The sequence below is a fragment of the Leptinotarsa decemlineata genome, unplaced genomic scaffold (genome assembly GCF_025532065.1).
Source record: "Leptinotarsa decemlineata unplaced genomic scaffold, Ldec_3_MD MMD2_tig00000199_RagTag_RagTag, whole genome shotgun sequence".
Lineage (NCBI taxonomy): Eukaryota > Metazoa > Arthropoda > Insecta > Coleoptera > Chrysomelidae > Leptinotarsa > Leptinotarsa decemlineata.
The window spans coordinates 9,653,452-9,672,252 of record NW_027412544.1 but is presented as its reverse complement, the minus strand read 5'-3'; the positions used below and the strand labels follow the sequence as shown (position 1 = coordinate 9,672,252).

At 33.9% G+C, this 18,801-nt stretch overlaps 1 long non-coding RNA gene across 1 annotated transcript; it reads left to right on the top strand.

The window, feature by feature from the left end:
* The first annotated feature begins 13,034 nt into the window (after positions 1-13,034).
* Positions 13,035-14,866, top strand: LOC141481418 (uncharacterized). The gene is made up of 2 exons (XR_012464951.1): positions 13,035-13,594; positions 14,764-14,866. It is a non-coding gene; the product is annotated as an uncharacterized lncRNA (long non-coding RNA).
* The last annotated feature ends 3,935 nt before the right edge of the window (positions 14,867-18,801 follow it).

Sequence of the window (18,801 nt, the reverse complement as noted above, 5' to 3'; positions counted from 1 at the left end):
TCGTTAATATAGAGACCGGTTATTACGGAACGTTTATCAGTTCAGTCATGTTTTGAATATCATAAGTAATTGTCAAAAAGTTGTAAGTACACATATTTTTTCAAGATTTAGTTTAAATTTTGACGCCATTATTATTCTTGACTAGATGCATTGAATATTTCCAAATGTATAAATTCATGAATACATTTTTCAGAAAATTATCATTTGTGTATCAGGAGATCACAAAAGGGATATAAGAAAAAATCTGTTTAAAATCTGTTGTTCTGTTAACCAGCTGTCGCACCCCTTCGTACGACAACCCTCAGAAGTATAAACTTGGGCGAGCTAAGGATTAACGAGGTATTACCTTTTAACGTATGATTCGTAACACGGGTTGGACGATTATATATATATATATATATATATATATATATATATATATATATATATATATATATATATATATATATATATATATATATATATATGTAAAAAAATAAAAAATCAAATCTGCTTTACTTTGCCAAGCTTTCGCTTCTAATGAGAAGCTTCTTCAGGGCCTATAATTTAATGATTTTTGAATATTTTCGCCTTTGAATAACATTACAAATCATACTTACAGTAAAAATGAGTGAAAAATAATATATTGAAGATATAAATTGGCGTAAAAGTTAACCATACCCATACCCATTGAAAAATAACATTTATGTGAAGGTATGACTTTTGTGAAACCCACAAAAAAATCGTATACATGTTAACTTTTACGTCAATTTATTTCTTCAATTTATTGTTTTTCACTCATTTTTACTGTAAGTATGATTTGTAATGTTATTCAAAGGCGAAAATATTCAAAAATCATTAAATTATAGGCCCTGAAGAAGCTCCCCATTAGAAGCGAAAGCTTGGCAAAGTAAAGCAGAGTTTGATTTTTGATTTTTTTGACTGAGAGACCCCGTTATTCCATTCTACTGTACATTTCTCCAGTCGTTAAGATTCTCAACTTCATATATATATATATATATATATATATATATATATATATATATATATATATATGATGTGTTGTTTTTCCGGGTGTTCATCCGTTGTGTACTATTCGATAGTCGACGTTTCGCCATCATCTCAGATGGCATTATCAAGACGAGTTACTGCTTCGCTTCGAGAGGTGCTTCGCCTCTCGAATTGTATAGGAATAAAGATGAAGTTGATGTCATTCCATAAACAAAAGAGAAATATATATATTTCACTAAGCATCTCTTTACACACACCGATACCGATAAAGATGGTAAGGTTAAGAAGAAATATCTCAAAATGAGATTTATCGATAGTTTTAAATTTATGACTAATTCGTTGGAGAAGTTGGGTGCTAACTTGACCTCTGATCAATGTTTGGAGATGCATAAACATTTCCCACAAATTGAGAAATTCAATTTGATGAGACAGAAAGATGTATTTCCATATAGTTTCATTGATGACATTGACAAATTGAATTATCCATCACTTCCAACGAAAAAAACAGTTTTATGACAAAATCAGTTGTGAACATATATCAGAAAATGATTATGATAGGGCTAGAAATGTATGGAATTTATTAGAGTGTCAGAATTTGGGTGAATACTCTGATTTGTATTTGAAGTCGGATGTATTGCTATTATGTGATATTTTTGAAAACTTTTGCACAACAAGTTTGGAGATTTATAACTTAGATCCAGCACATTATTACACTGCACCTGAATTATCTTGGTATGCTATGTTGAAGTATACGAATATTGAATTGGAATTACTAACTGACATTGATATGATTCACTTTTTTCAAAAAAGTATACGAGGTGGAATTAGTCACTGTAATGAGAGGAAACATATAGCAAATAATAAATTTGTACCAAATTTTAATCCCAATGAACCTTCCACATTCATTACATATTTAGATGCAACAAATCTATACGGTCATAGCATGTCACAACCTCTACCAACAAGTGAATTTACATGGTTGACACCTAATGAAATTCTTAATTTTGATGTGATGAATGTGAGTGCTGATAGTCCGTATGGGTATGTGTTCGAAGTGGATATTCATTATCCACAAGAGTTGCATGATAAACATTCTGATGTTCCATTTTTAGTTGAAAAATTAATACCACCTCGTACACAATCGAAAATTCCCAAATTAATTCCCAATTTGAATGATGAAAGAAAATATATTGTTCATTATAGAACATGATTGGATGTGGTGAATGCCCCGCCATATATACAGGCCAAACTGAGAGAAATTTTGATACAAGGTACCACGAACATGTCATTTCGGATAAAAAATCATTAATATACGAACATCTTCAAAATTCGAAACATAAAATAGATAAAGATAATTTAAAGATCCTACACACATGCGAAAAAGGGAAAATGATGAATCTGTTGAAATCTATGGAAATAAACAGGTCAAAGAAAAATCCCAATTCTATTGTCCTGAACGAACAACTTGATTTAAATGATAGTCCTCTCCTGAACCTATAATCCAGATCCCAAAACCTACATTATATTGAAAGCTTTGTTATGTTCATGGATTTTACAGGTATATGAAACGCAGGTACCGGGTATCAGGTATATCAGGTATATCAAATCATTTATGATAGAATAAGCAACATAGGTATAAATTACTCAGATTTGAATGTAATCAGTTAGTTTTGAAAATGGTGTAATAGCCAAAACCGGTCAACAATAAAGAAATATAGTGGAAAATAGACAAAAGTGTGTTTTTGCAGTGTATCCTCAGTGTTGATAAAAAATCTAGAACAATCAAGAGAAAGGTTACTAATGCATCTTCGATTGTCACCGACTTCAAAGAAAATAAACAATCAAAAAGTGTTGTGCGAGAGAAAAAACCCACAACAAAAAGTTACAGATCGAAGAGGAAGCCAAAAGGTGTACCTAAAGAAATAAAGGGTGATTTGAAAGTTGAATCGCTATCTTCATTCAGTCCACTACATCGGTTTGGAGAAATGAAAAAGAAAGCAAAATGTCGCTTTGTAAAGGCACAGATGGCTACTGCTGAACTTGAAAAGAATGAGCGAGCTATTAATGTTAATAAGGAAACTCTTCAAGCATTAGATGCCAAGATTGCATTAGCGAAGGTTGAATTGGCAAAAATGTGTGAAGATGCAGATGAACTCCGTTCAAAAATTGTAAAAAGATAATCAATCCAATCAACGTTCGAGAATGCAAGCTCAGGCAGAGCTTGAGGAGTCGACTTAACTTTATGAGACGGCATTATCAGTGAGACATAATTGGCGAAAAGAGTTGGAGATTGCATTTCAAAGTGACGGCGATTAGTTTTGGGAATGGTAATGTGTTTTCAATATCGTGAGTTGAAAAATATAAGTGGGAATGGAGTATACAAATAATTTGGTTTGGTATACACAGAACGTTGCGAATGGCTAGGGCAACGTTTACTGCTGCAATATTTTTCAATTCACATACATATAATTGAAATGAAAATAATAATGAACTTTAACATTAATTCATTCATAAATATATTAGTAGATACATTTAAACCATATTTGATTCATCGATCCGAGAATGTTGTTCGCTAGGAAGGCCTAACCACTTTACATACACTTCATTTTTTCTTCTCTTCAACACCTTCTCAATCAGATATACGTCAGGATTTTCGGTTCGTAATTACATCCTCTAATAGGTTGTTCATTCATATCTTCAAGATTATAGGTCGTTAGGGTGGTTTTATTAATTTCAACAATCTTGAAGAGCTCTGTGGTAAAGTTCGCAGTGTAAGACTTTTCAAAAATATTTTTGTACTTGCTTATACGTACAATATCATTCAATTGGGATTTGGGTTTACTTTCTTTTCCCCCAATTCCTTTGATACCTTTGAATTTCAATTTTGTTGTTGAATCAACATTGATGGGTGCCATACCTATTGTACGATGAGCTTTATTGTTATGTCTACTAGTTAAAGTCTGAAGAATATCCAGCTATTTGTGGTGATCTCTCATCGAAAATTTCTTGTAGAGCCATGCCTTTATTGTACGAATCACTCTTTCTGCTATAGCCGCCTTCTTTGTGCTGAATGTTGAATAATGATTGATATTATTTTCTCGCATGAGAGAAGAGAAGCTTTCATCGAAAAATTCTTTCCCTTGATAGCTTTGTATATGTTTGGGGAAAAATTTTGCTTCCCTTAGTACATATTTCATTGCATTAGTTATTGTACTACCTGTTTTGTCTTTAACTGCTACAGTCCACAGATATTTTGAGTAACAATCAATCACTACAAGTATATATCGATATCCTTTATTACTTTTTCCATAAGGTTGTAGTTTAGCTAGATCTATTTGCCATAGATCTGCAAAACCTTTGATGGTGGTTATTCTTCAGCGAAAATTACGTCTTGCAGGTCTATGTAATTCATTAACAACTTGTCGTTTGACATCACTCATTTCATTAGTCATTCTATTTCAATATGATTAAAGAGAAAAAAAGTGATGATGTTACTGCATTGAAATTATTTCATTGTCATGTCCAGTATGCCCAGCTGACTTTGAAGCTATCAATAGTCGTAGGCGAGCAACTCCTTTTCGGTGAATTCCAGTACACATAATTCACAGGTTTAGAATTATATGTTTTCTCCATTTTCACTCGCTTGAGTGCTCCACCAATTTCAGTTCTACTTCTTATTGGATATTGTGGTGAGTCTAATAGAGGTTTGATAACTTCACGCAATTTTTTAGAATTTGTCTTTTTGAAGCCATTCTTCAGATGATATTTTTTATATGGAGCATTCGTTATTTTCAATATTTTGGAATATACTTGACAACATCTTGTGGATTCTTTAAAAAGATCATATCATACAATTCTGGACTACCTGCGCATTCATATTTTTTCACTTTATTAGCATCCCAAAATGAAATGTTTCCACCTTTGAAATGTACCACTAGACTTCCCATTTTCAGCTTTTGAGTAATATGATGCATACGTACACCAAATTTTCCATCATATGCTGGATTTATAGATTTTACATTATTAAAATTTTTCGCTAAAACGTCTTCACGACTTTTATTCATATTAGGTGAGGAGTCAGGATTCGAGAAATCGATGTGGGACGATGATGGTGTTTCGAATAGAGTTGTTCTCATATCGTCTTGAAGTGTGTTCGTGTCACTATTCACAGATGATACACTACCAAAAGATTGTTTTTTTCCTATTGGAGCACTCACGGGATAATTTGAAGTAGATTGAACATTTCCATGGTTTGACGATAACACTGATGATTTCGAAGTAGCGTTTGATGATAAAACATTCAATGGTTTCGTTATGGGCTCATACAATTTTTCGAGTGTCGTACGATTTTCAATATTATCATTCTTGATAGAATTGAATTTCTGCATGACAGCTTCTGTTGTCTCTTCTAGTTGACGTTTCAAATTCATTTCATTGTTTTTATTTTCAGAATCATTTTCTGTATTCATAATGCCCTTTTCAAATTATAGCTCAATTCGCTGATGAAGTGACCTCTACAATATTCAGTGATCGAATAAGTTTGAATAACAAGATCATGGATATATAAAACTATCGAATCCTTTGCGATATCTTCCTTCATCTATTTTTCTGTCCTTATCAATGACTAGAAATCCATATTGGTTCACCCAGCATTTAACACACATCAATTGGAATCGTTTGAATGTTACATCGGGTGAAACATGATCTGAATAAATGTGGTGTAAATTCGTCTCATCTTGTTTGAACATTATAATGAAATTGGTATTGTCACGCACTAATAGTTTTAGTAACCGTGAATATGTCTGTGCGAGATAAAAACAATCAACATCCTCATGACGTCCCATACAGAAATATGATCTAATAATATCCTGCTTTTCACATATCACATCATCGAAAACGAAGACAGAATTAGGCATAGCGTCGGAGGGTCCCACTATTTCTGCATTATTGCTGAATGTATAATAATCTAATCCTTTTATAGGTTCCAAAACATTTCGCAAGTAGTGATATTCAGGTTGATTGAGTTATGTCGAATAGAGATACACATTTCTAAATCTCAGTCCCTGTGGATGTGTTAATAGCGATATCATTGCATTCGTCTTTCCACAATTTGAAGGTCCTATAATGAGTCCTCGAACTGATGATGGAAGTAGTGGACCATGTCTGAATATCCTTTGTCCATTCAATCCACACCCAAATTTCTCATCTAGATTATCTACAGCAAACTTTTCTTTCTGTTTTATAATGCGCATCGTGCCGTGGTTGGAGACTATACAAATGTTATTAGCTTATTCATTTCAATGTGTACCATCAAACGATATGGACGTATTGAAAGTGATCGTAAAATTAAAAGAGGGTGTGGTTTTGTTAATGATTTAACAAACTTCCTTTCGAATTACATATACCCGAAGGTTTTCAATACTGTGGACCGGGTACAAAACTGAAACAACGTTTAGCTCGCAACGATCCTGGAATCAATAAATTAGATATTGGATACAAAAAACACGATATTCAATATTCTAAGCATCCATCCGATCTTGCATCAAGACATTTCGCCGACAAAGAACTTGACTACAGCGCTTGGGATAGGGTTAAATCGAAGGACGCGAGTATTGGGGAAAGAGCAGCTGCATTACTTGTCACCAACATTATGAAAGCAAAAAGACATGTGGGCATGGGTTTTAGCACCAATAAGAAAAAAAGTAAGAGGAAACAAACGAAGAAAAATAAAATTAGAAAAGTTGCATTTGGTGCTGGGATAGTCCATAAAGTGCGAAATGTATTGAAGAAAGCTGGTGTGTATCAATTTGTGACAAATAATAGCAAATGGCTATATCACTGTGGTATTGCAGGCGGCACGTAAATACCTCAAAGCTGCCGGTGGAAAGAAGAAAATCCGTACACCACGCATAATTTCTGTTCCCAAGATCGGTGGACTTTTGCCATTGATACCAATTTTTGCTGGACTATCCGCACTAGGGAGCCGCTCCTGGTATTACCATGTCCGTGAATTCAGCAAAAGACAGCAGAGCGGCTTTAATGGAAGCCATTCGCCACAATAGAACCATGGAGGCTGTAGCATTGGGCAAACGCGGAAGTGGAATATACCTCAAACCGTACCGTAAAGGTTTAGGACTATATTTAAAACCATACAAAGCCACAAACAAAACAAAAAACTAATTGAACCCCTACCTTAGAGGCCTCTCACCGATCTCGATCTCAGTTATTATGAACAAAAAATGAAAATTCCACATTTTCGTGGTGTTTTTATGCGTGACAGATTACCCTCTTCAGGTCCAAGACAAAACGAGACAGCTATTGTTAATTAAGATGGAATAAGTGGACCAGGAACATATTGGGTGGCATAAAAAAATGTGGAAAAGAAGTCGCATATTTCGGTAGTTTTGGAGATCTACTCCCACCATTAGAATTGACACGATTCTTTCGAAAATGTTCGAATGTAAAAATCAAATATAACTATGATCGTCAACAGAAATTTAATACAGTTCTCTGTGGTCACTTGTGCTTACATTTTCTCTCTGTATAATTTTCCAAATAAAAATGGATACAACACCAAAACTGGATCGGGAGGCTATCAAGGGAATCGGGTTTTCACTTAGAATGTTTTCAAAATATGGTACCTTGAAAAAAAATGGATAAAGTGATGCTTGCAAATATGCCCAAGGAAGTGATACTTGCATGTGTTGCACATGAGATTGCATATGTTTGGCAAAAGTTACCCAAACATCTACAAGATGACATCGATATAATGAAACATAGATATTGTTATGAACATCACCCCGATGAAAATTTAGATTCAGATGTTAATGATGATCCTATACCTCGAAAATCTATGTGTTGTATTTGTAATATAGAGGATGTGAATATCGGTATCAATAAAAATGATACTTATTACAATACAACACCTTCCAAAAAGTGTAAATTGTCTCAAATGTGCTGTTGCTGTACACAACAATAACTTCAAATGTGTTTCAAAATATTCATCAGTCATGTCACGAAAGTTCGAGCTACAAGCTGTCGGGACAAGTGTCTTGAGTGCGAATTTTTTTCCACCTGTTGGATTGGATAGGAACATCCGTTATGGATTAGGACTTTTGGGATTCTATGGATGCAATACACTCAATAATATAACTGAAGCTAATAATTGAGTGAGTTTCAGAATCAGTAATGACAACTCATCGATACTCGAAAAGTACACAATTGAAATTCCATGTGGTGCTTACGAAATAAAAGAGATCAATGCCGTCATACAGAAACATATTGTGTACAGGTTGTTTCATGATAAAAAACCAATTGATATCGTTGCAGATGACATTTTCTATCTACACGCCCATAATAATACATTCAAATGTGAAATGCGATCCAAATATGAAATTGATCTGACACTTCCAAATTCTATAGCATTGTGCATAAAAGTAGTCGAAAGTTCATTTTTTCAAATGAAACCCCCTGTATATTACTCAGTAAATTGAAAGATGGTGAAAAATGCTTCCAGATGATATATCATGTCCCTATCCTGAATCGTCAAGTGTTCTCACAAAAAGTCGCTTCTTCTAGAAATATTATTTTTTTTTAAATTTGGATTTAGGTAGCAGTGGATTTATCAAGCTTATATCAGTTCGGTTACTTTTATAAGTGATTTACAAAGAGTTATCGAACTTTTCTAAATGATTTTTCGGTAGGTGTTCTGATTGACAGAAGTCGAAACTTGTGCGAGCTAAGGATTAACGAGGTCATACCTTTTAACGTGTGATTTCTAACACGGGTTGGACGATAGCAAGTGAAGATCGATCGTTCAGACTAGGGCTTGAACCACCGACCATCACGACAGTCGATTCGAGTGAGTGAACAAAGCACCCACGCCGAACCGCTTGGCTACCGACCGACCATCAAAACATTTAACGCTTTGGAAACTCCTTGTTTTGTCATCATCGCATTCTAAAGTACTACCACATCTGAAAATACACAGGATATTACAAAATTCACAACTGCCGATATCAATAGTATTCGAATATACTTGAATTCTGAAGTTTATCCATATGAGCGTTGGAATTTGAATTTCGATAAAAAACTTGATGCTCCTTCATCAATTGGTAATGATGATAAAGCCATTCGCTCTAGTATTTCAACATCCTGTACAACTGTACAATCAAATTATTGATTTTATTTAAGTCTACTTTTGAAACGGACATGATGAAAATATGTATGAAAATATAAACAATTTCCAACAGAAAAATACACTCACCGTCTTCCTTCTATTACGAACTGAATAACACTCTATAAATTGCTAACTGCTGCAGGTATATTCGTCTACTGATTTCATAGCGTGCCAGGCATTTCTTTTGTGTTTAACAGCGCGAGTCACCCCCACCATGAAACCGTGAAAGGTTCACATTGCTAGTTGCTACCCACTAGAGATGGCTGACGTCACAGCCAAGCCCACCTCCCAGCTGGATGCGATAACAGATGTCGATACGAACAGGCAGAGGTCGTTGCGCTCTCGTAGAGGGCAGACGTTAACACAGTCCTCGGCCGCTTGCGTGTCACCATCAATAGCGAGGCTAGAGCGATGCGTTACGTCAATGCCTTCACCGCATTGAGAGAGGTGAGGGCACACCGATGCATACGCATTACTCAGCCACACGTCGTGGAGTGAACATCTCGCTCTCTTACCGTTGGACGGATGCTGCTGTGACGTCACACCACTACTAACTTGGTGGGCTCACACCCATGGAACATTCATTACTTGAAGGATCTTTGACGTATGCAGACGTATGTTTGTACATAGACAAGCACATGATGAAACCCTGTACAGTGCATTCTCACACACACACACTAATCAAATGTTATTACGTCACTATGTCACACACACACACAAAATCTCATATATATATATATATATATATATATATATATATATATATATATATATATATATATATATATATACAAATATGAAAATTAACTTCTGTTTATGTATATATATATATATATATATATATATATGCATATTACATATTACATATTTCGTTTACATAGGAGAGTGGGAAAGTAGGGATTCAAATAGCAGGGTGATAATTGAAAATATTTCTGAATACTACTTACTCACACACACACACACACAAATATATATATATATATATATATATATATATATATATATATATATATATATATATATATATATATATTTATCGCAATCGATTTCTTTCAAAACACTTCACCAACTTTCTTTGAAAGCTTCTGATAATTCCACTTCTATATTCTCTGTTCTTCTCTGTCTTCATTTAAATCAATAATGAATTCATTTCCACCATTAATATAGATGTGTCCAATCTCCATATAGTCTTTTTCAACTATAATTACTTTTTTAATCCGTTTCTTCCAGTATTCTTCGGTAATATTAGATAATTCTCCTTCAATTCGCTCTATTAGCTCCTTATAAAATTTTGGAAAATTATTTTTACGCCTGATGCTTTGTTTCAATTTTCCTCAAATCAAATCGATGTGATTGAAAACACAAAAATAGGGGGGGCGTCTCAGTATGGTGTGTCCATACTTTTCAGCAGTACTCTCAAGAGTATACACTTTTTCAAATGTTTTTGTCTGTGAAACTTCAAGTAGTTGGTTTTTGGTAAAGTAATCTTCAATATACAAATTGGTAACCATTAAAAAACTTTGTATTTCATCTTTTCTCGAATTTTCATTCGGTACTTTGATGAGCTGTCACGAATGATAGGAAGCATTGTCAAGAACTATTACACTATTCGCATCCAAATTTGGGATCAATGTGTTTTCAAACCATTCCTCGAAAATATTAGCTTCCATGTTCTTATGATAGTCAACATTGCAGTCCTCAAATTTATTCCACATAATTTCAAATAATTCGAACCCATCTTTCACTTCCTTCGCAATGCACAATGATTAGTCGCGATCCTTTGTTTGCAGGCATGTAAGGCGTACACATTCTCAAACCATCAGTTTACTCTTTCGTAACTGTGTCGTGAGTGTCATACCAAGTTTCATCCAAATAGAAAATTTGCCGTTGTTCTTATCTATATTTGGATATTTGTTCTAAGTATTTATTACGCAATTCTGCTTTCCATAATTGCTTGACGTTTGTTTATTATTTCAAATCTAAATCCTAGTTTTTTATACAATTCTGAGGAAGAGTTTTTTCACAGCAGCTCAAGTTATGGCCGGATCTATTCAATTTCTTCATCTCTTGATGAAGCTATCTTGTTTCGCAAAACGCACGTCGAAAGCTTTTTTCTAGTGTGAGAAGTCTTTTCGATAGATTTTATTTTGGTTGTTTGCAATATATTTCAATTCTATTAACATGACACCACAATGCAAACCTGAAACTAAATGTTTCATTTCGATGTTATATATCTATAACCAATCAAATGAAAATGTTCTGGGATGTTATGTATGATTTTCTTCAATCTTGAAATATTTGGTATTTATTTTTACCGACGTATTCAAAATGTCAGAAAAAAATGTTTCATTTCCATATTATCATAAGCAGAAAATTAACAAATATTTGAATATGGGAGTTGTTAGTTATGTCATATTGAATACATCACTTCAAAAATGCAAAAAAGGCTGAATATTTCCACTCCTTATAAAACGGCTTATACATTATATGTTCATAACCATCATTCATAAGATGTTTATTTTGGAATGTTTTGAGTTTATTATTTTATTGCCTCATATATTTAGTAATACATATCACATCGCAAACACATCTAATGACCATTTTCCGTGAGTTAATAAAAATACATATTCACAGAATAAACAAAATTATCAATTATAAGTCACTAAGCCATATATTCTTAATTTCATTATGTTTCAATTGAATCTCTATTTATAATTTTTCATGGTTTTGACACTCTCATACTAGTTTTACTATAATTGAACTTCACATGCCCACTCCCTTCTCTAAAGATCTGCCTTCTAGGTCATTTAGCCTTCTAGTTTATTCATCAGATAATGTCCATCTGTCGTTCGCCTTAAGAAATTGTTTATAATATAACTATATGTAGGTAAGTAGTGGTGATGACGTTAGTGAATTACGTGAGTACATTTTCTTTTCTTTCATGTATAATTTCATTGCTGATGTTGATATGACGCTGTTTACCATACCCAAAATTTTCATCACATTCTGTGTGAACTTTCCGAAGCGTAAGTATGATTCAGGTTATGTTATGACTTTAGACCAATCCAGCGACCTGTCAATGCAATATGGCGGCGTAGGGCAAACATTGTATTTTATCATATGCGACCATAGTAGTTATTTTTTCTTTTTCTGATTTCCTATGCGTAGTTCGGTTGTGTTTTTGAATTTTCATTAATAATTAGTGCTTTAACTAAAGAAAAAAACTCATTACGTGCATTGTGATTGGCTGTGGATCTCGTAACAACAGTTAACAACAGAGTTATCCAGAAAGCGAAGAGCCCTATGGTTAGCTGCAATCAAGTGAGATGATCTTACGGATTCGAAGATCAAAAATTCTGCAGCAGACATTTTATAACAGGTGAGTCAGGTCTCCACTGAAAGCTATTTTGCGTTTAGTGAAATCTACTTGATAATATACATATTATTTTCAGGCTAACCTGCTTCTTTAAAGAGTGGGTTCCTCCGCAGAACACGGGACATTCAACACAAAATGTTCGAAAGACTTGTAAATGTTGAAAGGAAAGTGAGGTTGGATAAAAGAAAATTATCTCAAGTAAGTGGTGTTGTTTCAGGTGAAATACTTATGTATTAACATAATTCTGAAATGTATTTTGTTGACAGAATGAACCCGTCTTATATGGATATTGACTTTGATGATTATGCACCTAGAGATGGACAAGGAATAGGTATTTTAATACGGACTGATTTAACGATGGAAGAACTAGCTCTAAAATTTGAAATGTTTGAAAATACTATTACATAAATTGTATTTTGAGTGTTGTAATATTGAAACTCTTTTTATATATTCTTTATAAATGTATTAATTGAAAGTCGATATTCATGCACAGAGAAAAACGGTTCAGGTAAACGCGTACACTTGAGAATAATTTAATAACTATAGATGTATTCTTACATTTCAATATAATAACATCAAGTAAAAAAAGTTTCTGTCATTGGGTTTCTACAGTAGGTGAATTGAGTCCCTATTGAAAATGAAGTGTTCACCCATGTATTACTTGCTACTCAACAGTTTGTTCCCCAGTATTCAACAGTTTTGCCTAAACTAGCTTATTTACCATTAAACATCTGCATTCAGTGAAAAGAACAATAGTATGCTACCCTCAGTACCAATTTAATACATGTAAGTAAAAAAGTATTTATTTGACTTTTCCGGTGTCTACGGAATGGTTCGGAAAGGTACGTACGCGCGTGATGCGCGAACACCTTCAAATTTCAGTGTGGTTCAGGCAGGGTCAGTTGTGTTTGTGACCTTTAGTGGAGTGTTGTATGATGCATGAGGTTGCAGTTCCAAATTATTGTTTGTGAGTTCAAAGGTGAATATTATGGAATTCCTCGAAACATTAGAGCAATGGGGCCTCTCAAGTTTCTCCCAGAAATTCATTGGTAAGTAATATATGTTAGGTAATACATCTTGTTTGTCATTTTATCCAATAAAATTAAGGACAAATGAATCTCATTTTGTTGTGACGATCATAGTTTATAGGTTGATATTTCGTTAAATATATCAAATACCATCGTAAAATGCGTATGTTGGTATAAATATTTTTTAGTTTCGTGTGGAATTATATACGTAGTGTCCTATTTTCATAAACTGAATTCAACCTGCCGATACTTGATGGAATTTCATATTCTACAAAAATATCAGTTTTCTGTACGATTCTCACTAAAAATCGGTTTACAAATCCGCTGCACGTGTTTCACTTTGTGATATCTTCCTCAAACAGGATAAAGATAAATGGATCTATTCGGCTTGAGGAAGGTAGTTAGGTATTACGGGCCTGGAAAAAGCGCGTCCGCTCTCGGGTGAAAATTTTACCGGGAATATCATGAACATATTCAATATCATGTTAGCAGCACAAAGCACTTTGTGGTTAGCGGGAAGCTGCTGTCTGCAGTATAACATAAACACATGCATGAATCGCCATCGCTTCTGTTTATAATTTTAATCGTAGAATATCACTGCTGACATTAGCCAACATAAAGCGAATATAGGTACATTCGTCTGTCGGCGTACATCCTGGCTTCGATGCTTTTCACGCCGTGTATAAAATAATTCAGCTTTTGGCTCCTTCGAAATCATCAGAATCATTCAAGACTTTTTGAATATCAATAATAGCGGTTTTAATCGGTAAAATATTTTAAGACAACTTCACAAAATCCAAAAATAATTTTGATCCTTGCACTGAGTAGCTGAATATAAAACTCAAAACTTTGTGCTTCTTTTTTTTTGAAAGTTGCAGTGAGTAAAGGAAAGGGACGAAGATCAGAACACATATATTTCAATACTAGGGCTGACTTACGCTACATTCCTTCTCCGTCCGTTTTTTTTTCATGTTTTCGCCAAAAAAACTTGATTTTTGTTTTTGCAAAAATTCGAAATTTTCAACGTTTTGAACTTATTACAATTAGTAAGCCTGGAAGCTGGTCAGCTCAACCTGATGATTTTTTTGTTAAAGCCGGGTTTTTACGGGAAAAATTATTGTCATAGGTGGGATCAGCTTTAAGGTGAACTTTATATATGTTCAATACCTATCAAAGTACCTATTTTTCAGATGAAGGCATAACAGATGCCAGTTTTGGGTTGTTGGATGAAAACACAATAAATCAGCTCGTGGATAAGGCTGGCCCTCGCTTGATTTTCAAAAAAAAATATGCTGAATTTTCCAAAAAAAACTGAAGAAGAACATATTTTTGGAAACACTTTTGATGCTGCCTCGAATTTATCAGCTGATGAACAGGTGAAATAATTATGCTGTTGTGCATATCTTGTCAGTATTATGATAAATTTGAAATGTTTACGTTTAAATGTTTTTATTTGTGTGACAAATTTCGTTATTTTTTTGAGAATGTTTATATTCGTTTCGCAGTTTGAGAATAAATGAGTTGTGAGAAAACTTAGTATTTTTTTGGTAAACTTAGCAAAGCACTGATTTGGTAGATTTTTGTAGGCGATTCTTCTGTAATTATGAAAAAACCAATATTTCGGTTGAAAAATAAATTGGGGATCTCTTATATTAATGGAAATGATTTGTATTAAAGTTTTATAACGAAGTTCAGTTACTACGGTATCAAACTGAAAGGCCCTTGTCAAGATGTGCGTTTTGGCATCTTGGAAACGCGTGTCGAGTGCAGTTATATTCAGTTTGATTTTTCTTCAACTGAGCTATGTTATGAAAAAAACATTCAACATAGTCGGGGGGCATACTTGAAGACTGGCGGTAAATCAAATCATCTTTGGAACATTTTATTCAGGTCTGTCTCAACTACCCAGCAGTTTTCTGGCCACAACTACTCCTCTGGTTAGCATTATAACCGACCGGTGCCAGTGCAAGAAAATCTTGCATTTGTTTTTGGCGATACAAATGCCGAAATTGATTTTCAGTTATTGGGACGGGTACACTTGCAGACTTGCCATCAATAAAAATCAAATACTTTTCATAGTATCAAAACTCGAAAAAAGGTGAAGTGATCAACAAGAAGTCATTGCGCCATCTGCCAATGGACGAGGTATCCCAAAAGCAAACCGAATTCGCCCATTCCTCGTAGACCGAAAATTTTCAGCTCTGTTCGAGGTTTGATACTATATGAAAGTTATTTCATTTTTAATTATGGGAAGTCATTGATGATGGCAATATTTTGTACTGACGAGAGGCCAAATAGCTTGAATCCGGTCTGCAAGTGTGGCCGTCCCAATTATTGAAAATCAATTCAGGCATTTGTATCGCCAAAAGCGAATTCAGGATTTTCTCCTGAAGAAACCTACATTGGCATGCACCGGTCGGATATAATGCAACGCCCTTCTTGGTATTAGCCAAGGGAGTAGTTGTTTTTTTTATAAGTCGAAATATAGAGACTAGCGAATTATCCACCGATAGTAATTAAAATGAGATCCTCTGACAGGTGGAACACATTTTTGGTACAATCTCAAATTATTCTGTAGCAGTCAGAATTTATGCTATGACAATAAACCTGTTCAATCAAGGTAGTGAAAATGTGTACAGAAGCAGTATGAAATGTCTAATGAATGTGAGATTTAATTTTGCTGTGAGTGCTGTATGCTGTACAACGTCGATCAAACTGTTTGATAGGGGTAAGTGAAATATTGATTACATATTCTGGAAAAGTCTTAGGGATAATAGAACAGTTCTTTTCACGGAGATGAATGTAGCACAGTCGTTATTAAACTGTTTATTAGAAGTTCTGTGTTGATGTATTACTACGGAGGAAATAGTTTTTCTCGTTATTAAATGATTTAATAATAGTTGCTAGACTCGGCTTGTCCGTTAGTAAACTAATGAACTGGGTGTCTGCTATAGGTAGACAGGTTCAGAAAAAATATTTCATTCACGGTTATTCAACTGTTTATTTGTCCCATATAGTATACAAGTTTTCACTTGGAGCTATTCAAATCTTAATAATCATTATCGATTTCTTTTCTCGGTGTGGTACACAGCACATTTATTAAATAAAAACATAGACAATAAACATATCACAAGAAAACTCAAAATAGAGCTTTTCATACAAAACAAGTTCAACAATATTTTCAATTGACTGCCGTTACTTGATGAAAATCCATAGTAATTATAAACTTGCAATCCGTTTTATGTACTGGTACAATTGGGACTATCTGTGTCATGGATGCGTTTGGCCACACAGCTCCTATGTCTGTGCATGACATTGCCGCTTTCTTGGTATTTGCATAATCAGCAGCAAATAATACGGTGCCATCGTGATTACATACTTCCCTGTTTCCGGCCATGAAAGTACAGTGAGCTGTACATACATACGGTTCCATTTTTTGCTATGATGTACCAAACATCTAAAGGTGTCACATTTGCTTTCTGTGAATGCTTGACCTGAAAATAAGTTATTAAGATTAGTATCTACTGTAAGAATCACTCTGAGAAATTGAATCATTTTCTTGATCAACAAAGAAGACAATAAACATAAAAAGTCACAGGTATAGCTGATCGTGGATACACACAGTTCCACGTGTATTGCTTCTTAGACGAATTGACTATACCATTAGGAAATCAGAAAGTTAGCATACTGCTAGCTTAGAAAAACTCACCTGTCCAACTAAAATTTATAAATTGTTCTCAATCTTTGTTCCCACCTTCACAACGAATCTAGATTAGAAATATTTATAGGATTCCAAACCTTCATATGCCTTCATTTGTACATGCGAATAAAAGTTGTGGGTAAAAACTAAATACGAAGCAATATCCACATATGTAGGTACCTGGAGGAACACCATCAATTTAATAATCCAGATTAGGAACATTCAATGAGAAAGGATCTAAACCATTGACCAATCTCAACTTCATTATATATCTGTTATATGTTGTTTATTGACCTTCTCCATTCATAACCAAGGTGACTCGAAGTAAACAAGATCCAATGTCAACGCTGATGCTGCAGAATCAACACCTGCATATACGCAACTCTTCGAAACGATACAAAGACCTTCTTCCTCTTATTTCATTTTTAGAACATGTAAACAATATTTTCCTATAAATACCGTCCTGCGTGACGAAATAAGTTAGTTACAGATTGTCAGACTTACATTCAAGTTAGTGACGAATAATATTGTATTGTTGTAACTCAGGGGAAGTCAGTACTGTTTCCCCATTTTCAAAGTAAATAATTTTTAAAAACTTATATTTCAAAAGTGAGATATAACATATCTGTAAAACAATGATAAAAATGTAAACAGATGATGGTGTATTTTTTCGAACATACCGTTTAGCAACGTCTCTGATGTTCAGCAATAGTGATTTCAAGTATTCACTTTCCATTTTGATTGAATTTAAACACCACAAAAACTCAAAAAATGTGAATAAACACTCCACAATAGCGAACGACACCAAAACCAATGATGCTCTTACGACAATAATCAGATTGTTTGCCCTACGCCGCCATATTGGGTCACGAGGTATGGATTGCTCTATACAACGTCAGAAAGAACGTATTATGGGAACATCATCATATTGCTGATCATCATTTGCGAGACGTTTTTTACGCATTCAGAAAAACAAATTCACTCGGTAGTAAAACGTTGTAATCGCAGTGTGCGGAATGATGCAGGGTACGTGTTTCAAACGAATGTTGACGAGAGCACACAAGGATTTTAAAAAACTTTTCCTGCATTTTTACGCTACCTGAACATACTTACTAAAATATCTTGATCGGGAAAGTATTTGTCGGTACTAGAGTCAGAAAAAGTAATTTTCAATAAATCCATTTCATCATAAGGTCAATATTCTAAACAATGACAAAATATAAGAAGGAATCTTTCAAGAATTCATTTCTGACTTTCTCCAATTGTAAAGATAATTGAAAAATAGCATAATGCAAAACTGAACAAAAAATGAGTAAAAGTCCTTGAAAAATAATAATTATTTTCATAATTTTATAAATATCATTTGATGATATGTAGATAATGCAAATAAATACGACACATATTTTCAAAATATACAGAATTGATAAATATACAGAAATACACATCGGTATACATGATAAATTGAGGTATTTTTGACTGAATTCCAATCATAAACTCATTACTGATGATCCTTAAGATGGTTATAATC